This window comes from Clinocottus analis, unplaced genomic scaffold (genome assembly GCF_023055335.1).
Source record: "Clinocottus analis isolate CAN_PGR_092001 unplaced genomic scaffold, fCliAna1.0.p SCAF_24, whole genome shotgun sequence".
Classification (NCBI taxonomy): Eukaryota; Metazoa; Chordata; class Actinopteri; order Perciformes; family Cottidae; genus Clinocottus; species Clinocottus analis.
In genome coordinates, this window is record NW_027175976.1 from 4,468,756 (window position 1) to 4,493,124 (window position 24,369).

General features: G+C 48.9%; 1 protein-coding gene across 3 annotated transcripts in view; it reads left to right on the plus strand.

Moving 5' to 3' along the window:
* The window catches only part of LOC137793910 (interleukin-1 receptor accessory protein-like 1), a 182,337-nt gene that overhangs the window by 13,423 nt on the left and 144,545 nt on the right, over window positions 1-24,369 (plus strand). The window lies entirely within an intron of this gene.

Genomic DNA, 24,369 nt, shown 5'->3' on the forward strand with positions numbered 1-24,369 from the left:
GAAAGGACAATCCACGCGGAACATCTTTTTTTCTATATTTAACGTTATTTTGGTGGGTGGGTGGGGGGTTGTTTTATCCAGTGACTGCTTGCGTCTGGGTTTTTTTACCCATGCATATTAGACACAGGTGCAGGGACGGCCCACAGCTCATCAAAAGGTTCTCTGCGTTTCCAGCAGAAGTCCCTGCGGGCCATCTCAACGGATGCTTCGCGAGCCATTGCCCGCGGCGCGGATTTGAAACATGTCCGCTGATAAATGAACACCCCATCCGAGCTAGACCTCCGTCCCTTTGTTCCCTCTCTTCCAGCTCGTACGGCTTTATTAGAGAGCCGCGCCGGTTGTAAGTTAGAGCGCCGTTGTAAACGGGGGGGGGGGGGGGGGGTTCTGGCAATGAAAGCCAGTTTGAAATTGCATCGCTTTCATTTTTTTATGGAATGGAAAGAAACAGCGAGGGGCGAGGAGGTGAACGGTGTCATTTCGGGTGTGTTTCTCAGGGTTTAGGCTTCCTTTTGTTTATGAGAGAACACTTTTCAATTTCATTGGCTCATATTTCTACTGCCGATTGGAGAGGGTTATTTAAAACATGTCTTGCAATATATCCTCTGATCAACTGGGACTACTTACTGTATATACATTACATTACACTGACTCTAAGCATGTTGAACAATCCCAGCTTTGGTTGGGTCATGCCGCTGCTGCAAAGATTGTATTTGTAATGTTTTGTCCGTATCGGAGCCAAATGCTGTGACATTGATTCCGTTTAAATCAAAAGCCTTTTTTTTTATATGCACAATCTTCTCGGCAGCGTATCGGGATCCAGTTAAATTTGATTAAACAAATCACTAATTTAATCTCTAATGAGACAAAGTGAGCGGCTCCAGACTCTGTAAACACGTGGCGCCTTTTCACTCGTACCTTTTTGTTCAACAAAATTCGCTGTTGACGATCTTTGTAAGTGCCGGCCCCATTAAAGGAAATGAAATGGCTTGATTGACTCCCTCAGGAACAATGAATCCACTATCTCGCTCGCTTTCCTTCTCACTGGGCTCTCACACAAACACACATCACCTCCAGAAACCCCCTGCACAGCGCCGCACATGCACTGCCATTATCTGAAGATGATTAAATTCAAAACAGCCCCGTCTTTGAGGAATGCTTTGTCTGCATTTGTACTCGGGGTGGAACAGTGCAAAAACATACAATGCATATCTGCCATGCTAAGCCTCAGCATGCACAAGCAGGAGAACATATCCATTTGTCCTCCGCCGCGGTTTCCTCTTTGTTAGAATGCTGATATGGCCTGAACGGTTGGGCGAACAGAATAATTATGTATATTTGTGCTTAAAACAGCACATCAAGTCCGATGCGGAAGTAACCCCTCCCCTCCCGAGCGCTCCTACATTGTTGTGTGCTGTCGGTCGGATGTACAATTCATTCCAGCGGGCGTTTTTTTTTTTGCTTCGTCGAGGCCGTCGTCCCGTACGGAAATTGGTGTTCGCGATCAGATTCGGACAAAATGGACGTCGGCAGAAGCTCCTCGCTCCCTCCCCGGCTTGCGAGACCTTCGCGTCGGTCGCACGATAGCGTAGCTCGCTGCGCGTGTGCAGAATAATGTCACAGAAATGCATCCATCAATCCCAAAAAGAACGGAAACACGGTTTTAATCACCATGGGGCGCTATTTACGGCGAGGGGGCTCGTTCGCCTCGCTGCTTGTAAATCAGTGTCCAGCCGCTGCTCGTGGTCAGAATGCACACACGGGCGTGGAGATTAGAGAAGCGGGCGTGTCGGGAAAATGAGAGGATAACGTGACCGTTTGCCTTGAGGAAGAATCTCACTAATGTCTTCTATCGTTCCGCAGAGCAACCATATGCTAATGTGGTGTGAATGTACCGAGGGAGAAGGAGCTGGGTATCAAAACGAGTGATAAGGAAATCTGTTTGGTCAATTCTGAACAGCCGAAAAAAGGGAGTTGTGCTCCCGTCTCGTTCTGGATTTGAGTGATCCGCGGACAAAGACCAGCTTTGTTGTTCTATTTCTGTTGCACTTGCTATTCTTGGTTATTAAAAAAGACGAAGGAGAAAAGAAACAGAAAGAAAGACGTCCTCCGGTTGCTGTTATTGCCTTCCACACAGAATCAGCTCTCTTCTTGGCCCACTTGTGCCGAACTACACTCGAGATGCTCGGAAAAGGGTCGCGCGCGAGACTCTGCAAGGACCCGTTTGGTTGCTCGCCGCGCTAAAAAAAGAGCCGACTCGTCTTTCTGTGCGCGACGCGGCTGCATTTAATTTGCTGTGAAATGGAACCGCAGAGTTCGCGTCAGGTCTCGTTTTCACTCTGAAGTCATGAATATGCATTTCTTCTTTTCCTCACACGGAGGGTACCGACGCCGACTCGTAGCCGACCCGGATGCGGGACAGGATAGAAAGGAGGCAGCGCGCTGGGAGCGGCTAAACAGAGCGTTTCCGAAACGCCGGTGTGGTCGTCCTCTCGTATTTTGCAGCGTGCCGTTACTCCACGCAGCTTCCGGTGCTCCCCCCTCCACGCCATCAGGATTCTCATCCTGAAGAGATGCTTAGAAGAGTGTTTATGGCCCGTCAGTTGGCTTTTTCTTCACGGGAAACACACAAGGCCGACGTTTAGACTCCCCCAATGCGCCGGCTTTCTCTCAAGTTCGGCTGAATCGGTCGATTACAATCCGTGAATGTCCTCCGAGTCTCCCCGGCCCGATGCGTCTTACCATTCCTCTGATTTGTAAGGAAGCAGAAATATTGTGTTTTCGTGTCCCAAATCAACACGGCCGTTCTGAAACAGCTCTAAAGTGGGCTGTCGAGAGGTTGTTTTCTTTCCTGTTCACGGTTGATTTCTAATGAGGCGAACCGGGGACAGCCGGCGACCGTTTACCCCCGTGGACACTGCAGGGACAATAGCTCAGTTTATTCTGAACAATCGCTTGTCACTTTTCTCCTCCGCGAACCTCTTTCCAGCGTTTTTGTTTTTTTTGTTCCACCGATCGGTCGCCTCAGCATTTTAAAGTTTACTTGCTGCAGTGCTGGAAACCTTTCTGTTTAATATTCCTGAAAAGTCAGCCCTTAACAAAACTGTGAGCCGGCGCGTTCCCCGTGTGGAAACACTGATGACAGTTGTAGATTCACAATCATATTCCCTGACATTGATTGAGATAGATTTAGCCTCCCTCCTCCCTTCTGCCGCGCACTCATTAGTCCCCATTTCTTCGCCCGACATTGATGAGTCCCCGGACAAATGATGCTTACCTTTCCACCGTCTCCCAGTGGCTCCAGCGATGGATTACCCAGCACCCCCCCACTCCCAGTAAACGCATCATTCTGTTATCCGTGCATATGTGTAGAAAAAACAAGCTGGCCTCCTACGTGCGTTCCCATCCGGAAATGGAAAACAGCACCGCCGTGTCGGCTTCTAGTTTCTATTAAGGATGGTCCGACGGCTCCGGCGTGTCACCCTGATGAAGAGTAGCTGTAAATAAAAGCCGCCGCCGCCGCCGCCGCAACAAGACCTTGGTTCCCATTAGAGAGCAGCCGCTCATCATCCGTCTCGCCCCGTGTATTTATCTACTGCCGCTACAGTAGGTCCACAACATATATTCTTCTCCTCTCATTCCCGGATTTATTTTGTTTTTCTCGCTCTTGCAGGAGGAAGAACCAAGGACATCCTGACAGTCGGTTAAATGTACAGTCTTTACACCCAAAGCAGCGCTCAAGTCTGGGGGGGGGATGTCAGCATTAATATGTCATCTAAAGGATAGAATCCCCCCCCCTCCCCACACACACACACACACACACACACACACACACACGCAGTAATGGGGCTACTCTCAATTTGGCCAATAATAAGGCTTCTCCTAATTGGACGAGACAGTGATTCCTAACAGGGGACGTCGGTGCGACCCACAAATTCAATTACGGCGAGCCGTTTGACTTTGTAATTGATATTTGAGGACGTTAAATATGGCAGAAAAGCGATCGCGAGGAACTTTCGAGGGACGGCTCTTTCCTCCGCGTTATCCAGTTTTAGGAACGGAAACGACCGGAACGCCAAATGGAGCTCCGTCCTGAGAAAAGCAATGAAAACAAAATGGCATTGATATCAGTTTTGAGGGCCGGCAGACGGACGACGCGCCGCTGGAGGTTGTTAGCGGGAAGTAACGACCCGAAACCATGTTCAAAGATATTTACCCCAAAAACAAATCCAAGAAACTTCTGCAGGTATTGAACAATTAAGCTGAACTCCAAGATCCTCTCTCTCTCTCTCTCTCTCTCTCTCTCTCTCTCTCTCTCTCTCTCTCTCACTCGTTCTGTCTCTCTCTCTTTCCTCTCTCTCTTCTCTCTCTCCCTGTCTGTCTGTCTCGCTCTCCTCTTTCTCTCTCTCCTTTTTCTCTCTCTATCTTGTGCTCTGTCTGTCTCTCTCTTTCTCTCTGTCACTTCATATCTCCCTCTTTATCTCTCTCTGTCTCTCTCTCTGTCTCTCTCTTCTTCTATCTCTCGCTCTCTCTCTCCATCACACACACACACACACACACACACACACATAGAGCCCTGCGGTTCATCTCCCCTCGGTCAATACCACATACCTGCCACAAACGTTGAATGATTGCCTCCACTGCGTCGCCCGTTCATTGCGGGGGAGATTGATCACACACATGATATTAGAAATGAAATGGCTTGCCACATGGAGTTGTTTTCCCTCCCGCTGCTCGGAGAGAGGGAGAGAGAATGAGAGAGCGAGAGAAGCAACCCAACAAGTGTGCCAGATATAGGCCTCTTGACAACCGGGGTTACTTTGGCGATGCGTTCCAGGTCGGGGCCGCGTGCCGCGTGAGATGGGTGACGAGCGATCGCCTGATTTATGAGCGCAGTAGTGTCTCGGTGGCCCGTTTCCTGACCCGCAATGATGTTGCAGCGCCACAGCAATTTGGAGAAAAAAATGCCGGGGGAAAGGATGTGGAGGGGCTGCCAGCTCAGCGGGGGACGCGGCGCGGTGCTGTAGGTTGAGGCGTTTAGAGCTCAAGTGAGCCGCCGGTGTTTCTCTCTCTCTCTTTGTGTGTGTGTGTGTGTTGACGACGTATCCGATTAAAGCCATCTTTATTTGCCTTTCAGACATCGGCTAGTGGAAAATGTCCCCCAGAGGCGTCCCACGTCCATGAGCTGGTTTGGATTTGGGTTTAGTGAAATCCAGATTTGGGGAATGAGCTGTAAGTGTGGGTGGAGCTAATGGGGTCGGACACCTGCCAATCAAGCAGTCCCCCCCCAGACGTCTTTTAGTGCAGGGTTTTGATGTGCAATGTCGTATCTTTTGCTTCATTCGTTTCGAATGCTCTCTCTTTGAGAAGTCACCGAGCGGAGGAAGCGCCTCCTTCACACAAGGATGCAACCAAATGCACAGTGTTGAGCTTTTCCCAGCCGCTTTCCAGTGTGACATTTGGCCCGGTCCTCTTTAAAGCATTTTAGAGGCAGCACTGAATGTCTAATCTTTTGGCCGTAGGTGTTTAAAGTCCATACAATGGAGCAGTCTTCACCCCTGAGCTGAAAACCAAAGGGTCAAGATGTGACATGTATGCAAACGCTTCAAAAGGAGGCCCTTCGCTTTTCTCACCACTGTCTTTGGAAGCGCCACTGTCTGCAGGCATTCGACATTGAACACAATACGCCGCATTATCTCCAGTTTAATATTCCTCTCCGAAAGATAATATGTTCATTTCAGGCTCCCTTTGCAAATTATACAGCCCACTTTAACAGCTGGGGCGTTCGGTACCAATTTGAGAGATTATATGTGTGGATGATAATGAGCTTTAGTCCGAAAGAGGATTTAAACATGGAGAAGGCTGGCCACTGCTTAATTTAAGAATATCTGTCTCTCAGGTTTCAGGAAGAGGACTTTAGCGGGAGTGGAACTCTCGCTGAAGAAACAAAGAAGTGAGAGAACTTTGTCAATGAAAAGTAAATAAGTCACATTTGTAACGTGATGTAATAATGTAATTGTTATGGTCTGCCGAGCGATCGTCGCGCCATCCTTATGCCGTTCATGTTTATGTCTCTTTCTTTCACAACCCCAGAGGTGCAGTTTGCTCTCTTCAGGCTCCTCTTCCTCAAATTAAAGCGGTCCCTCACTTTTAAACGCCGCCGCTGTCCCTTCTGGTCTCTGCGTAGACCTCGGCCGTCTGTTATGCTTCACCTTCTCCCTCCTGTGCATGGGTCGTGATAGTTATTGCTGCCAGTGATTGGCGACTCTCTCCTGGAGGCCAGACAGTGTCACCGGGGGGAGTCGGATGGATGTCTGCCTGAATAATTAAAGCCAAAAGCGCTCATTCTGATTCCCATAATCGTTATTGTCGCCATTAGATTTTAACTGGTTTAAGCCAAGAGCATGTTTTTCTTTTACCAAAAGCCAGCAGCTGTGAAATCTCCCTCCTCATATGGATGCTGGAGACCGGATCCTAATCCCAGCCGATGCATTGCACACATGCGGTATCTGTTGAGAGGAGGACGAGTGGGCTCAAGGAGAGCTCATATCCTTACCTGTTAAAAAGGTCTGCCTTAACAGACCTTCCTCCTGTAGTATTCAGAAATCAGACAAACTGGTAATTTGATTTCCACTAGTTTCAGCCTCGGCAACCTCCGAGACATTCGATTATTTTTGATTTTCCAGCGCTGCGACTCTTGGAGCACATTGGTTTTCCATCGATTGCGACTCTAACTTTGTTTTGGACTGATGCAACTCGGTTAGGCTTGATTTCTGAGGGGAGTTCATTGATTTGCATGGCAACACCGTCTCTTGTCATTTTCCGACTTTATCAGCCGCCATAATTAGCTTCGTGCTTCACCCGCTGCTTTTCAATTCATGCGGCCGGGATTCGAAAAACATAACCAGCTTAAAGATGAAAAAACACGTCCATGAACCATTGCTCGTGTGCAGGATATGAATATACTAGAAAATTTCGCAAGAAATTTTGAAAGTGTGGCTACTACTGCCGTAAGACGTCGCAATATATAGCTTTTGTTTCTGACGCCCGTCTCTCCTCCAAAGCACTTGAGTTGGTTTGTGTGTTAAACTGATTGGCTGATATGAAGCACCTGTGTGCTGCCGTCGTCATGGTGACCAAGTGAGCGCCAGCAGACTGATTAGAGGCAGACTGGACTGTGGACTTAAGGAAATAAACTACTGAACGTCCTGAACACACACAAACGTATATGAAATATCATATGACCTTATTAATGATCACAGTGTTGACAACTACACAATATAAAACACACGTAAACGTCTTTGTGTGTGTATGTATGTGTGTCTGTGTATGTGTGTCTGTGTGTGTGAGACAAACAGACAGAGAGACAGAAGTCATCTGTGTTGTGTGTGTGTGTGTGTGTATGTGTTTGTTTGTTTGTGTGTGTGTATGTGTTTGTTTGTTTGTGTGTGTGTATGTGTGTCTGTGTGTGTGAGACAAACAGACAGAGAGACAGAAGTCATCTGTGTTGTGTGTGCGTGTGTAAGTGTCTGCGTGTCTGTTAAACTGCCCTAACGAGAACACCTGTGGGTCGTTAGATCAAAGGTTGCCATGGTGATGACTTCAAAGGGACTTCCTTACGCTGAGCTTAATAGACCTAAATACTGTGGAACTCCTTTCAAACTATTTTAAAAAAATGGTACTTTAAAAGCCACTATTGCTTCGATATCGCATATTGAGCGTTAGGAAGACCTGATGAACAGATACTGTGACTGGCGAGTCTGTACGATAAAACATGTGTCTGTACGGGCGATTTACAAATCAGGTACGAGCTTCAGGGGAGACGTGGCTTTGGAGGGAGATTTAACATGGCGGCGGATGGCAGAGCGAGGTGGACTCGCTCTCACATTCAGTCCGATTTCAAGACGTCTGAGTCTGTTGGATTCCTATCGACCGCAGTTTATGACAGAAGACAAGATTTCCAACGTTTCTATCCAACAATGGTGTATGAAGAGTGAACATTGTGCGAGTAAAGACAAAATACGTTTTATTTTTTTAACAGTTTCTGTCGCTTCTTCTCACTCTGTTAATTGGTGCGCCACCCTCTACGAACATTTCGTGAAATTTTTTTGACAGTTTTTGACGTTTTTTGCATTTTTCGGGAAAACGGCCGGGCGAATCTCTTAGAAAAGTCATACCTCACGATTCCCGCGCAAACCGCACGTTTCGATGTATTTTTTACGCATGTGCTGGCAACGCTCTGGGAGGAGTAGTGGTTTGACTATAAGAAGAATAATAATAATAAGCCCGCAGGAGAACATGAAGTGTGCTTGCAGCATGGGGTCTATGACCCCATGCGGCTGAAGCCACACTTAATAACTTCCTTTTCTTAGAAAGAGCATAAATGAGCTTTTTAGCCATCTGTGTTCAACAGAACGCATCGTATAACCAAGAACTCATCGCTATACGAAGGGATCCTTACTTTTGATTGACGCCTTGGGACGAAATGAGTCGTTTTCCGCTTTTCTTAACACATAAGGGGGTTGAAATATGAGCAAATCAATGACACAATAGTCTGCGGGCCTGTGGCTCAATGCAGGACAACATTTATATCTGGTGCTAACATGCAACGACATCATATTTGAATAAGGGACACCTCGTGATAAAGCGTGTTAAGAGGTCACCTCATACCTGGCATCTCAAATGGCCTGTCAAAAAGCTCCAAACCGCCCCTTCATCATCTTCATCCTCCCAGACGAGGGTCACGTGACCAACGGGCCTCTCCGAGAGGTGGCCTCTGACTCTGATTGACTTCTTCCAGTGTCTTCTGCCGTCTGTCACATGACCCTCGCGCTCACACCGCTGTTACCAGGCGTACATTGGGGCCACACACACACACACACACACCACACACAGACACCCAAATGACCCCGTAAACCAATCGTTTGCTTGTTAGGACTCGACTGGAAACATTCCCGACGACGGGAAAATGTCAGCCGGATGGGAAGTTTGTGGCCTTTTCCTGCCTTCAGTGTCGCAACCCGCCGTGAAAAGAAGCCGCGGCGGATTGCGATTTTTTTTTTAATTAGCCCGGCCGCCGCACAATGAGCCCGCGGTCACTCCAGTGCGGGAAGCCTCCCTATGCGACGTCGCATTTGATGAGGCTGTCAAGCTCTCGGTCGCGTCAGCCAGGCTCTCAGCGTGTGGCCTTTTTCAATGCGCCTTTTATTGGAAAGTTTGAACACATCCTTTCTAACTGTGTTTTCTAACATTCCCCCGTTCACAGTCTCCCTGTCGCTCATTGACAGCCGCGAACAAAAAAAACACTGCTCTCTTGTTCTCTTTGTACGTTTCCCCTTTCCCTTTTTGTATTTTCTTTTTTTTCCTACGTTCTTTTTTTAGTCAAACCGGGATTGGTCAAAGCACAATCAACCTATTTTCGCACCAAGCGGAGGCACAGTGAATCCTCACAGGTCTCGCGGGACTCGCGCCAAGTTTGGGGCTTTTCAGTTTTCCCCTTTTCCTTTTTTTTTTTTTTTTTTTTTGCGAGGGAGAAAAGGATGTAAGCTGGCTTGCCGAGGAGTGCGCTTTTGTTGGTTGCAGGAGACTGACGCACTGCAGGAGTTCTGGAAACCAACCAGGTTGACTCTATTCTCCCGGCTCTGCCTGCTTTTCTCAACCACTGTTCAGCAGATACAGGCGGGTCCCATTCACATCCCGCTGCTTAGCACTTTTCATTGTAATTAGCCAAGAATCGCGTTCCCCTCCGCAAGAAAAGTACGCCATTTTATCCAAAGCCAAATTACCTATCGTTTAGGGAGGGACACACTACTTTAATTAAGATGCACCAAATTTGCTTTTAAAAATCCTGCTCGAGTGTTCCCTGTAAAGCGTGTCTTGTAATTTCATTTGGCACGATTTACAGTGAAGTTCCGTCGCATATTTCCATGTTTATTGCTTGCGTTTGATGTGGCGCGCGGTTGAAATATTGAAGACCCCTAATTTACGATCCTCCGGGGGCCCAAAAAATAGTAGACGGTGGCAGTTGATTTCCCTGCAGTGCAATGATCGATAAATTCTACATATTAATTAAGTTCCACTGTCATCTGCAAGGCTTCTCCCAGGGATGAGCCTCCCTCCGGTCTTCTTACCAGCCACTTACAGCGCAGCATCCCCTGTGGCGTCGCTGCATTCATGAAACACACATATGTACAGAGGTGCTGCATCAGGAGTGTGTGTTTCTCTCCCTGAGGCATGAGGGATGGAGGCGGGGCATCATCATCTTTAATTTACAAGAAGTGTCTTTCATTTATTCCTTTTTATATGACGCAAAGTGGCAGCCCCGTAAATGTGGAAAGTTCTCAGCTGTGGGTCAAACCGCAATGAAATGCTTTTACAGCCCCGGCTGGCCTTCAGAAACGATTAGATTCTATTAACCTGTGCAATGTAAATAAGATTGATTGAGAACATGGCAGATTCCAGTCCTGAAGATGCTCTCAGTTTTCCTCTAACACCCCCCCATCCTCTCCAGCTGCAAAGTGGAGGTAAAACGAGAGGAGACGCGTCATCGGCAAACAAGACGAGCACTGTTGCCTTTTGTTGTGACAGTGCGGAGGCGGCAGCATCCAAGCTCCGTTAGCATCTCTGTTAGCCTCTCTCCCGCCAAACGGAGAGAGAGAGAGAGAGAGAGAGAGAGGCGCTACAGATGTTCGTAGGCGTCGCGTCTCCGATGCGCCCCCGCCAGTAGCCAAGCAACGCGGCGCGCCGCGACATCGCCGTCCCCGAGTGTTCGCGCGCTCTCAGCACATTCTCTCACACAATCGCGCCCTCCGAAACAAGATTAGAAATCCTCATCTCTCCGCAACCTTTGCCTGTGTTGTGCGTGTGATCTTGCCAGAGGGTAATTAAACGGTTTCAGCTCCGCTCAACCTCTCATGGAAGCCCCCCAGCAGCCCCCACCCCACACACACACACACACACACCCTACACGCCTCTCCGTATATCATTCGCCATCAAAAACACTTAAAATAAATTGCTGTGTAAAAACGCAATGTTCAGGCAGCCAATTAAGTTTGATTCTTGAAGTGCTAGCTTCTGAGCGTGTGTAATGAGGCCCATAGCTTAACGGTGAAGTCTGCTAGCTGCTGGTTGACAAAGTGTGTTATTTTTATTTATTTTCCGAGGGTTTGTTTTTTTCCATCCTCATAGAGCCTAATGAGTGGTGAAGATGCTATCGCTTCCCATCAATACATCAGAATGATGGAAGAGCGACCGATTAAATAGCTTGATGAATGACTGATTAACGCCACCGTTGAAGGGCGCTGACCTTACAATTTTCTCCGCACCTGCAAAGACAATTAATTAAAAGCGACCGCGGTGATTATTTATAGGCAATCATTACGCTGTTGGGTTTACTCGCAATCTATGGCGTCTTTGCTCGTCCAATGAAAACCCATCCGGCGAAAAACAGCTGGGAAAAAGGGCCTCGGAAGAAAAGCCTTTTATGGTAAAGCCATTTTAGTCGTTGACGAGTCGTACCACCCAGTTCCAGCCCTCGACCGCTCCAGTTCAACTCCTGAATGAAAGTGTCCAAATCCCATCACAACACCTTTCATTTGCTGCGCATTGAAATTCAAATATGGCCTGATTACAATGTTTAATGTGTATGCCACCCTCGACGATGTAAAAAAAAAAAGGTGCGATATAGCCATTTAGAAGGCCTCTTTTCGCCGCTCGCAGAGCTCTCTAAAGGCTCTCTGTCGCCTTTTTGTGCACTGAGTGCCTGGTCTTGAGAAACACAGGGACGGCTCAGGATTATGGTTCTGTATGTGTCTTTCATAGCCTTTAATATGCAAATAGGAGATTAGTTTTGGAAGGAAACTGTTTGGCATGGGTGTTATTTCAACCAGGAGGGTAATGCGAAACATTCACCATACCTTTTTTGGCCTCTTCTTTTCTTCATCCTCTGAATCACACTTAACTTTTCCAGCAATAAATAGCATCCATCATGTAGCCTTTAGCAAGAAGTGTTAATAAATCACATCTGCTGCTCGCATGCAAAACACAAGGCTTCAGCAGCACGGCGAGATGTTATTCATTTACGTCAAAAGGCATGCGTCAGTATTTCATTTAAAGCCACATGACACAATTTAAATGACCCTCTCGTTATGGCTCGGGCACATCAAACAAAATAAGAAAACCACATCTCTGCATTTCATAGCAGAAGCCAAATGCAGCCGGGTAAATGATTTTGGTATTACACTGTCAGAAAACCATTTCCAATGTGCCATGGGAAGCAATTCCAGCGTTTCTTTTGATCTCCAGTGCGGAGGGGAGGGAGGGGAAAGGATTAAAAAAAACATTTCACATCATGGAATTGTCATCCCGGGCATTTAAAGCTATACAATGCGCGTGCAATGTCAACATCTATAATTGAGTGATTTAAATGACCCATTTTCTCGACCTCCGTCGGGACGTTTAACCCCTTCTCTAAGTGTGCTCCGGGGTGACGGATGACGGACCAAAGCACCCGTCGAGATCGCCATCGAGAGGTCGCCGCTTCTCAGCCGTCCTCCGGGGCTCGCCTGTTAAGTGACCCTAAACGCCGCTCGCCCGTGAGGACGGGGGGGGGGGATCAAGTGGGCGCGGCGCGGCGGGCCGCGGAATACAAACGCACCGGCGTGGCGTGCTGACACGCGCGGCACGCTTTCAAGTCAACTATTTGTTCACTCGCAAACGAGTAAGTCAATTGAATCGGGGTTGAAGGCTCCGCACATTTACTGGGTTAGCATTTCACACACACACACACCCCCCCGTGTTGTGCTATCGATTCCGTCACACACATACATACACGTCAGCCAACGAGGCGCGGGTTATCCAATCAAACGGCCATGCCGAACGTGTACGATTGATCAACGCATTGACGAGTCCATTGGATGGCGGAGGACCCAGTGGGGCATTCGTGGCTCCTTTGACTCGCCCAGGCGGCGCAAAGGAAATAGAGACATCTGCAGAACGAAGGCACCAAACGACGGGATTAAAACCAACACATCAGCGAATCTATAATGGGAAGAGTGAAGCACCTGAAACACTCGTCTGTGGCGGAGCGTTCGGGGCCGCTGGCTGTCAGAATCGCAGGTGATTTAGACGCGGCGAGTGCTCCGGCGGCGACCTTGAGCAATCGGCGCCATTGTTTATCATCGCTAACTTGAAGACGTGACAATTATCTCTCTCTTTTTTTTTTTGTGCTTTTCACACGCCGTTCCCTCCTAATTGGTTGCCGCGTGTGGACATTTTTCCCACGGGAGGTTTTTTTTTGTGCTCATCCGGCCGCATAAAGGACATTCTTCGATGTCTGTCTTTGCTAGCAGAGGAGAAGGCTTCGTTCTATGCGCCCCTTGACCTCTTTCGGGCCTCCAGAATGGCGTCGCTGTGTGCCGCGAGCGCCGTGATCGCGTGGACGGCTCGGCGTCTCGCCTCTTGCTCGCGTGCAATGACACGCAGCTCTTTGACCCCCAGCGGCATGCCGCCGCAGCCCTGCAGGCTTTCCAAGGTGCCGGCACTTGAAGCGAATGTTTAAACAAGTGATCATAGACGCCTCTGCACTGTTGACTTCTCGCGAAAACGCTCTTTGAGTATTTGCATTTTTATTGTCGAGATGCAAATACCTCCCAAACCAACAGCTGATGAAATGCGGCTCGGAATTAATGAATAGATTCTAATGGACACTCCAGGAGACGCGTTTGTTAATTTTCTGTCGGGCGTCACACTTGCGTGCGTGTGGTTTTTAATGAATTTGCGCATCGGCGAATATGTTCTCTGGGTTGTGCGGCGCCAACAGTTTAAACAATGCTGCGTAGGTGGAGGCATGTGGGAGGGGAGGGGGGGAAGGGCAAAAGGGAGACAAAGGCAAAGTGGAAAGCACGCGAAGGCCCGGCTCCATGAATTCATTTCCCCTCTCTCCTGTGTCAGGGGGACCTCGTCTGAACCCATTACGGCGGTAACAAGGTGACAGCGAGCGGGCTTGAGACGGGTTCTGGCCTCCGGAGCTGTCTGGCTGCCCGTCTATGTTAATTAAGGGAGGGGGAATGAAAGTGTGAGGAGCGGGGACGCCGTGAGACGAAACACATTTAACGACATGGTCCGAAAAGGGGACGAGAGTTTTACTCCTTTTTCTCAAACGAGCTTCGCAGCTTGGAGCTTGGAGCTAAAAAAGATAGCGAGTCACGCGGAGGCCTTGATTCAAATAGGTAAGCGAGATTCACAAATCTCCCCACAGGCACTCAGCAGACCATGAATTATAGAGACCCTTCATGTTGAATTCTTTAAAGATAGAAACATCGGCGGTGTTCCCCGGAAATGATGTCCTCGCTCGACCTCGCGGACGGACGCAATCGAAAATGTTTTTTTGCCAACACGGAAAAAGCCTCCCGCCGCATCCCCGTCTCCCCGACTGTGGGGGGAAAAGGGCCGCCGTCTTTCCTGCGAGGGGATTCGGCATTGGCGGAGTTCACTGGGAGAGCGTTTTTAGTGCAAAGTAAGTGGGCGATCAGGAGATGTCATCAATCCCAATGCATGCCAGTTGCCAGGGAAACAGAAGTGGAGAGGCTTTTTCTCAAGGATCCTGTTAAACATTTAGTATGTGCAGCAGGGAGAGACGGAGAGAGAGAGAGAGAGAGAGAGAGAGGTGTCGCGGACAATTGTCCATCTTTTTCATGCATTCTTTATTTTGCTCTCGGACGTGGATGCGACGTGGGTGACTGTGCACGGTTGGTTTGAAGTTAAAAGTTCGGTTTCCATCAACCAAGCGACGCAGTCTTTGAACTATGCCGCTCACAAACCTCCCATTTACCTAAAGGCATCATTTTTATGGTACAGTTGAATTTGCTAACTCTGCCAATATGGCCTTAATATTAAACGCAGAGGTGAGACATTTATCAGATCGAGTCTGAATGTAATGGCGCAATTTGTTAATCCTAATAAGCACTTATGAGACACATTTTTACACTTTCCTGTTCAGGTTTTCTGCGTCCTTTAAATAGATGAAATAGCGGTCGTTCTTTTATTTGTAAGTGCTCGCAAGGCATCCCAGGAATCCATCCCTCCGCCCGTCTCCGTGGACGCTGTGGCCGAGCTCGGCACCACCGCACAACAGTTGCGTGATGGAGTGGCCCTTCCGCAGTGGTAATCTCCCAGCAGACAGGCCCTAAACGGGGGAAAAGCTCAGCAGATAGGAAGCCCTGTGTAATTCCTGTTAATTACTGCCGGTGAGGCGATAAGACCCGGTTGGAGAGGCTAAGAGACGAGATAAGGAGGATCAGGGATTCACCTGAGGGGTTTTCCGCCCCATGGGCAAAAACAGTCCAGTTATCCAGGAGTCGTCTGGGGTTTGACGGCGCTCTGAAGTGGTTGTTCTTCACTTTGTGAACTCCTGGAACAGAACGGAATTGTGTTGACACCCGTTTAGGTGCGGCGGCGTTCGGGTGAAGTGGAACAGTCACAATGTCTCCTCTCAGGGCCGCGAGGCCAGCGGGAATTCACAATGAGGCGGGACAACGCAACGGGAATGGACATGCGTGTCCGTTGCGTGGATGTTCTTAAATGTGTAGCGTCCAATGATGTCAGAACCTCCCGAAAATGTATTGTACACCCGATGAGATCATATGTAATTACAATCATGTAATATGTTGTGACTCATATTGTCAAAAACACTTTTACTTTTCAGTGTTATATTTTCCGAAAAGTATTAAAGGGTCTTCATGTGCAGATACCAGTAGCTGGGACTTTTTTTAATCCACTGTGGCTTCAAATTTGACTCGTTCGATCTGCTGTTTTACAAATGGAAAACAGCCTCCTGGCCAACTCTGGCGCATTTAACGGAAATGCTTTCATTAATGTGCGCTGTCCCCCATTTGAAACATTGCACACCACGCGGTCAAAAGCTCCAGAATAAGCGAGTCAGTGGACCTTGAGTTTGTATTGTTTGGTCACATCTCTTCAACTTTATTTGTGGGTTAAAAACAGCCTGGCTAATTAAAGAAAGAGCACATCAAAACAGGCGTGTGGAAACACTCTGAAAGTGCACTTGAGTAAAGACCATTGATGCCGCAGCAAATATTCACAGCATGACTTGAGGGGGTTTTCTTTTAAGAATAGTTCAAAGCAAATTCACCCAAAAAAAAAAAACATGAGCCCTGTGAGACCCAAATCATTTCTTTTGCCACATTCCAATCCTCCATTAGCATGCGCCGGGGACGAATCTCACAAGTTGTCAGTCACCTCCGCTCTACTGTGAAATCGGAGCAAATCCCCGTCGCTGTTTGTCTGCGTTTCGCTGCAGAGGAGCCCTGCGACCCCGATAACAAACGGGCCTTTCACGCGCGCGCAGAAAGGAAACCAGTGATTTGTGGCACTGTAGTCGGCGGGAGCGGGAGGCTGATGAGAGGGGACACTGTGTGGTTCTCTGACGGAAGTGAACGCCGCGTGGCCAAACCGGAGCGGCTCCGACTGCAGGGGGACGCATGAGCTCATGTTGGAGGAACGAGGCTAGTTGTCCAAACGCATTACAGTAATACGACCTGGGAGGAGGAGGAGGAGAAGGAGGAGGAGGAAGGTCCTGTGCATCTGCGTGTTGACCTTGTTCGTACTAACTTCTTGAATCACTGTCTGGGGGTGTGCACTGCTGGCGGAGGCGCCGGTGGTCCGCCTCCTAAACTCCTAATTTCCTGCTTTTCGCTTTAATTCCGCCGTCTTTGTTCCCGCTTATGAACCAGCTCGGCGATGGAGCTGTGGTTTCCTCACTCGGCGGCTCGTCATTAGCAGCCGCAACATATTTCGCTCTTGTAATACACGGAAACACCAAGATACTAATTACCTTTCAGTCACCAATAAGCCCCCCCCCCTTCCTCCTCCACACACACACACACACACACCCCTCTGTACTCCTCATTGAACAGGCTCTGCTGGAAAGAGTCTGTTTCAGTCGCGTCTATACAAATCACATGTAATATGACAACCATTCATCAGTGTGATAAATGATTATCAAAGGGAGTGACTGGGAATATGCAAATGTCAGCGCTCAGACATCACACTGCACCTCTCTCTTGGCGATGACAGAAAACACGCAAACACAAAATGTTACACAAGTAGGAAGAACTTGTTTTTTGAATCACACAGAGGGACATTTGTTACTCTGGTTTTTTTTGTTTTTTTTTAAACACACTGAAACCGCACCACAGGATTTCCTTCTCCAGCTGAAATGGCGGTAAATGCTCCTAATTTCCAGCTCTTCTGTCTTCAATGGCCTCTCACTTTATCATATACCGCGATTAGATTAGTCAAGCCTGTGTCTAATGGACCTCCTATTGTTCCAGATATTAGACAACACGGACAATTTGACATGGCCCACTCGTCTTTTCCAATCTAAAATGTGTAGTGCGCTGACTTCCAGAGCACTTTGATGACTCACTGTCCTCTTTATTTATTTTTATACACACATTTTGAGTGACGCACGATGTTATTTGGTGTATTTCCGATCAAGGGCCGGCGACTCCTCGTTCCAAATCAGATGAGGTATTGCTGATATTCGAGATATGAGTGTGCTTCCAGCTCCGGGGGATTTTGGGCACGGTGGGAGTCGACTGCTCGCGCACAACGCCCCCCGATCTCAACCCCATCGGGCGCCTTTAGGAATGAACCGGAATGCCGAGTGTGAGCCAGAAACTTCTCACCCGACCTCGTTGGTGCACCTCACTCCGTGTTTGTGACGTTGATGCGTCAAACATCCCGAGGCGGAGGAGGCTTTGGATCCGAATACAACACATAGTTCAAAGATTTATACCAGCTGTCCACAGTTAAACTGAAACAAACCCCCTTCTTCCTCCCTCTCAAGCCTTCAGAATAAAGGCGGTGTGTTGAGGGAGAAGATAAGCCGGCAGAGGGATGCTAGCAGGGAGTGACGGGGGAGGGAGGGAGGGATGTGTGCAGAGGCTGCAAGGATGCATTCTGAGGGAGCAAGGCCAGCGAGGAAGGACGGTCCAGTAACTTCCCTCCCCGTCTGATGAAGCCATCCTGGCTCCTCGTGACCTAGTTTCCTCCGAGCAGATTGGTAAACACTCCGGCGAGCGCGCGTCGCAAATTCAGTCGCATCGCCCCGGCGGCTAAAAATAAGCGCACGCCAAACAGGTTGTGAAACCCTAAATCTGTAACCTTAAAGATGACACCTTGGCACGGACGCTTCCAGTTCGCTCTTAACGCCTCCGCGATTTCAATATTTCTGGTCACATAACAGCGGTGTCATTTCTCAGCAGGCTTGAGCAATAACCGGTGTGCTACATGTTCTTTCATATAGATACGATGGTTGACATCCCTCATAGCCCGCTTATATAGCACGTTACTGCTGCGTCGCTCTGAAAGCCGCTTGAAATATGCAGCCACAACTACAATGTACATCACGCTGCGGTAGTGTGCGCTCAGTGTCGCGAGTGTTTACTTGTTTAGTTCCCTCTCAAGGCCCTCGCGGCGCTCTAAATCACTCGAAAACGACTCTGAGTTGGCATTGCGCGAGTGAGAAGAAAAACGTGTGTATATGTTTATATCTATATATGCACATGCAGTGCAGACGCATCCAAGTTTATCTCTGGGCCCACTGTATTCGAAAGCTCTTCAATCTTTTCTTTGCGCTCCGTGAACGTGGAGACAAACCGATATGGAACCAGGTGCAGCGGGCATTAAGTACCGATTTCCTCTGTTTACCGAGAGTTTCGGCGTGTGTTGTTACAGATGACTTTCTCCAGCAGCAGGTCGTTGCTTTTCATCATCTTAGCGCAGGGGACCTCTCTCAAAGTCAGCCTGCACAAACATGCGCTTGCTGCTTGCTAGCGTCAGTGTTAGCACGCGGGACGGAAAACGACGTGACCGTTTTCCCTGAACTAGTCCACGAAATGTAGTAGAGAAAAAGCATTGTTTGAATTTTTAAAAAAAACCCTTCATTGAAGCGCCACAGTTGCACGACAGTAAAAGTCTCGTCTCGTCTAAAGTGGCTAATCATCGTGCTTCTGTTAAATTAAATGCTCGATGCTGTGAAAAAAAAACCAAAGGCAATTTCACAACTTTTACTTCCTGATTAAACCCGTATTCCTTTCTGACACCCAACAATAATTATCACATTGTGCGTCGTTGTAAAAACCCACAGCTGCTTTGTTTGTTGCGCTGGTGTTTTCTTTCCTTCCTTCTTTTCACACTCGACAGCGGCGGGGGTCGTCGCGTCACCTCAACGCGCTTCTGATGTCAGCGGCGAGGGCCGATTGTGGAGATGGAGGGTCCTCTGCGCAGCCTGCGAGGGATTGTGAGAGATGGAGGTGATGGGAGGGACGAGGGGGAGGGCGGGCTCTTCCTCCATATGAAAAAATCTTAAAAACTCGGGATTGGGATTTTGAAAAATAAACTTCCTCAAGTCCGTGTCGACGCGACGCAGGATCTTAAATCCCACTCTGACCTCTCGTGACCCCCGGCTTCCTCAAACTATGCAAATAAGCACGTCTTGTTTTGTGTGTGTGTTTAGCGGTTGGGGTAATAAAAATGAACACGGCGCAAAAGGAGAGGCTCGGTACACTGCGCGGCGCCGGCGCCCCAGAGTGCCAGGTGAATTATTTATGAAAGTGCTGACAGAAGAGGAGCAGGTTCAACAAGGCGCGTTTCTCCGGGGGGCAACAACGGCCGACAGTCAGGCGGGGGTTCGGTTTGTCTCGCGGCCGTTTTCCAAATTTTAATGACGGTCCAGCGGTCTCGTTATGCGCCGCTACAATGGAGCGTTTTCTCCCCGCGTCAGCTGAAAACAGGGCTCGCGTGCGAATCCGTAGTCTCCGCTGTGGCTCTTCCTCCCCCTTCGTTTTTTCTCTCCTCTTCTCATGTACTCTCGCGCCATCGCTTCCACTCTTATTTTTGCCTCTTCGAGTCCCCACCTCCGTCTTTCTCTCCCCCCCCCCACCCCCCCCGCCTCCCTTTACCTTCCACACTTTGTCATTCCTCATCTCGCTTTCATGCGTCTCTCCTTCAGTGCGTCTATTTCTGAATTGCGTCCGCCTTCTGCCCACTCCCATCTCATACGTCTCTGTCCGTCTCCATCTGCACACTCCTACCGGCATCGCCGGTGATTGACAGCGCACTAAACATCATGTAAATCATTCCTCTTAACCTGCATTAGCTAATTAAAGGGCCTTTCTACTTCAGTTCTTGCGGCAAGGAAGAGGGGAAATAAAAAAAAAGGGTAGCTTCGCCATAAAATCTGAGATCAAGTGAGTTTTTTTTTATCGGCCTGGTATCGTCTGTGGAAACGCACGGTAGCAAAAATAGATGATTTTTTTTTCCCCCACCACCCCGTGTGGTCGGAGAGTCGTGGGAGTGCTTTCAGTGGCTGCTGCGGATAAGACTTAAAAACACTTCAATAACTATTTTTTTCATATTTTCATGACATTTTTCGACTGTTGTCTAAAGGAGTTGAAGAAGGTCAGCAGCGGGATCCAGAAACGTTGAAGCCTAGCGATGGGAATAACCGATGAATTATTTATTGTGTGGTCTTTGGCATGTTCTGAATATATATTGTAAAATATTCATCTCAAAACAGCATTTGAGTTCGACAATCCCGACTGTTTTTTTTATCAACGCTTTGTTACAATCTGTGGTCTAAGGGACGCAGGACGAGACTAATTTGTAGATTTAACGCCGTGTCGTAAATTCTGCATCCATAAAGTCGCTTATTATAACGATGACGGTTTATTTGATTACTGGAAAAAAAAAGGCTCCGGCCGCTACACATGCTCATCTTGAAGCGAGTCCTCCTCGTACGTCGTCGCTCGTTAGCGTTATTCAAACTCTTCCCGCGACAACGCATCGCGGTGGAATCCGAGGAGCTGCTCTTTTTTTTTTTCAAACGAGAGGAGGAAAAAAACCAAAAACATCTCGTGCCGTTGCGTCCCGTCTTTTGAGTATCACCTCCGTGTAAGCCGTCGCTATCGAGCAAGATTACGACTCGCACTGCGCGGCCCTCCGACACCCAGGCGGAGCGGTGCTCTTGATAACCGCTCGCTCCTCTTAATTAAATTTTGCATCGACCCCACTAAACTGATGCCGCCGCGCTGACAGTCCCGTTAAAATTATGACTTGATGTGCTTACCGACACAGATTGAGGTATTGTAAAAAGTTTAGTGTTGTGATGACTCACTCTGTCTTTCTTTCTTGCTTCTCCATAACGCCCTCCATCTCTCTGGCGTCCATTCTTTCTGGCGTTCATACGTGTGCACGTATGAACACACAGTCCCAAAGAGAAGTTCAGATTGTGATCCCGTGGACACGCCCCGATGTATTCCCGATAACCTCCTGAAATCCTTAGAGCTCGGCATAAATGGCAGTGTTTCGACAGTTATCATTGCGCATGTACAACCGCACTCAAACCCCTCCCTCCCCCCCCCCCCCCCCACTCCCATGATGCATTGTGCCTCGAGGCCGCCGCATAATCTGACAGCAGCGCCACTTATAGGTCTTCTCACTGTCAGAATCACCTCTCCTGAGGATGTACACATCACAGGTCTGTGCTATCACCATCCTCCTCCTCCTCCTCTTCCTCCTCCTCCTCCTCCTCCCCCCCCCCATGGGGCTCACTTGTCAACTTGAGCAGCACCCCCAATGCTCGACGCCAGGGGAGCGGAGAGAGAGAGGAGAGGCGATACGCGTAGATAGACGTGGAAAAAGCGGGAACGGTTAACGATACCGTGGCTTTGTTTCGCAACGTTTCGCCGTCCAAGCAAAGTATCATGGGAATCTAACTGGAACTAATTACAAAATAGTTGTCTTAGCTTCGCAAAATAGTGTCAAAATGGTGTCTTTTGCTTTAGCTGCAGTCACACACACACACACACAAAAGAAGCATGATAGCTGCTTTAAAGGCATAGGTGGTCATATTTGTGGAGGTAGAGCAGCACTTGGTGTTCCTAATTGCTTTGACCAGTTTAAACCAGCTCACCACATGCAATGGAGACTTACAATCTCCCCCCACAGGTTGCATGTGGCTATAAACTGTTGGCACGCTCGGTTGCGTTGCAGTCAGGTTGTCATTGTGTCAAGGTTTTGGGTGGATTTATTGCCGTGTGCGCACTTTCCTCGGTTGGAGCTGAACGGGCTCTTTTTGACACTTCTCGAATCCAGCTCGTCTCTCACACGACCCCCGTTCACAAGCGACACACCCTGACCTTCATATCGCACCACATTCCCGCTTCGCTCGGCCCCACATTTCCAACTGATAACACCGAATTGTTCTTCTGTCTCACATTCCCACCATCGTGGGCCGCATCTCGCTCCCCGCAGTGCGTTTTTTTTTTTTTGCTCCGCGCGGCGTCCATCTTATTATTTCTGCTCTATTCCGCCGCGATTAGATATGGCACATCCGTCCCGAAAATCCCCCAACTTTAACCTCGTGAAAATCCAAAAAAAAAGGGCCTGCAGATTGAACTATCTCAGCAGTTCCCAGCAACTCTAAGCTGACAGAACGTCTTCATAGCAGTTCAGGGCTCCTCCGCGCCCGTGGATCTGTGTGTCATCCCCCCTAGAAGCTGACAGGCGGGAGGGGAGGGGATGGAGGGAGCGCGCAGGCGCCGACACACATACACCAACGCCCCTCTGTGGTGAGAAGCAGGGGGCCAATTATGGGCCACTGTGACAGGGAACGGCTGCAGGGAAGTCAGTGTCCCCCCAGGCAGGCCGCGGTGCGCCCGACACACTGCCAGCGTGTCCACTGACAGTGATGGGAGCCCGGCGATGCCACAGGACGGGGAAAGAAAGCACGGAAACCTTAAAGCTGCGACGGAAATTGTCGGCGGTGTGTGTGTTTTCATCGGCAGACGCCGCAATCAGATCCTATTGAAGTGCGCTCGCTCGCCCACTCGCTTGCCTTTTATTGAGCGGAGTGTGTGTGTGTGTGTGTGGGGGGGGGCGGGGTTAGCCCGTGTTTTTGTCATGAGCGTCTCATGAAATGTGAGACGTCTCCAGCTGATGAGTCAAAAAAAACTTTCTGACTTCCTCGAGGCGCTTTATTCACGGAGCGAACTTTTCCCGAAAGTCTAAGCGTGACACTCCAGCACGGACTCGGAAAACGTAAGTTATAGGAACATTTTTATTGATTTCTTTACAACACACAAGTGCCACACTCGTGGCGATAATTACTGGATAACGTAATTAGTTTTCTTACTTTTCAAAGTCAGGCAGCATGCAATGCTTCACAATAATAGAGGAGAATAAACACAATATTAACCAACTAATATTTGATCTCATCCTGGCTTATATTTAATCATAATGAGTACTTTATTGGCCTATTGAAAGAAACACTTGGCACCAGATAGTATTCTATTTTTGTGAAAACTGAATCAATTTTAAATCACGCGTCTGCCTCCATTTCCCACGTCGCAGCAATACGAGCACTTCAGCGCTCAAATTGCCGGCCTTAAAAAAAAAACCCCGTTGATGGCATTACGGCAGACTTGTTGACCGCCCGGCTTTTCAGTCTGAGTAGCCGCCGCAGATTCTCGCAAGAAGCGGTTTCGCTCCACTCGAGGAACTCTCCACGGCCTGAATGAAGTCCCGAGGTTAGTGCAGGCGCTCGAAGGAAGCTGAAGGACATAAAAGCCACGTGTGCACGGTACCCAGACAGGAGGCATGTCAAAGGCGTGGGCTTCGCGGGAAGCCTCGTAACACGCCAACCCGTCAACACTGCACTCGGTCGAATGCATCCGAGCCGTGATGTTGCAAAAATGCAGATCTTTCGCACAAGAAGAGGAGGGGGGGGGGTTGGCTTCTTGGGTGAGTAACGGCATTGTGACATCAACGCAGAGTGTCTGGAAGCACGCCAAGACATGTGAGGCGGCAACAAGTGAAACCCCTCCTCCTCCTCCTCCCTCGCTTAATTATCTTTACGTGCCAGAGAAAATGAATGACCCTCCTCTTCAAGATTAATAATGCTTTTGTGAGGTTTCTGGACCCATAACTTGTGTAATAATGAATAGTAGAGGGTATTTGGCTCTGGATTGACTGCGGGGGAGAAAAGTTTGAGTGTATCTATTTTTGGGTTCATTTCATTTTTTTGGTTTCCAAAAGTTTTGACGAGGGTCGAGGGAAGTTGCGCCAAATGTACCGCTTCAAGATCCGCCGCGTGCTGTGGCAGAAGCAGCAGTTGCCGCTCTGCGGTCCCGCCGAGGCAGCTGTGTGTTCGTCCTCCTCCCCCGCGGACAAGCGGGCAACCAGGCAATCGGCAACCTGTCCGGATGTTTCCCGGGCGGAGACGCGTTTTGGCAGCACAAACCTTTCCCAGCGCCGGATCCCCGGGCGCGGAGGCTACCGATGTGAAGC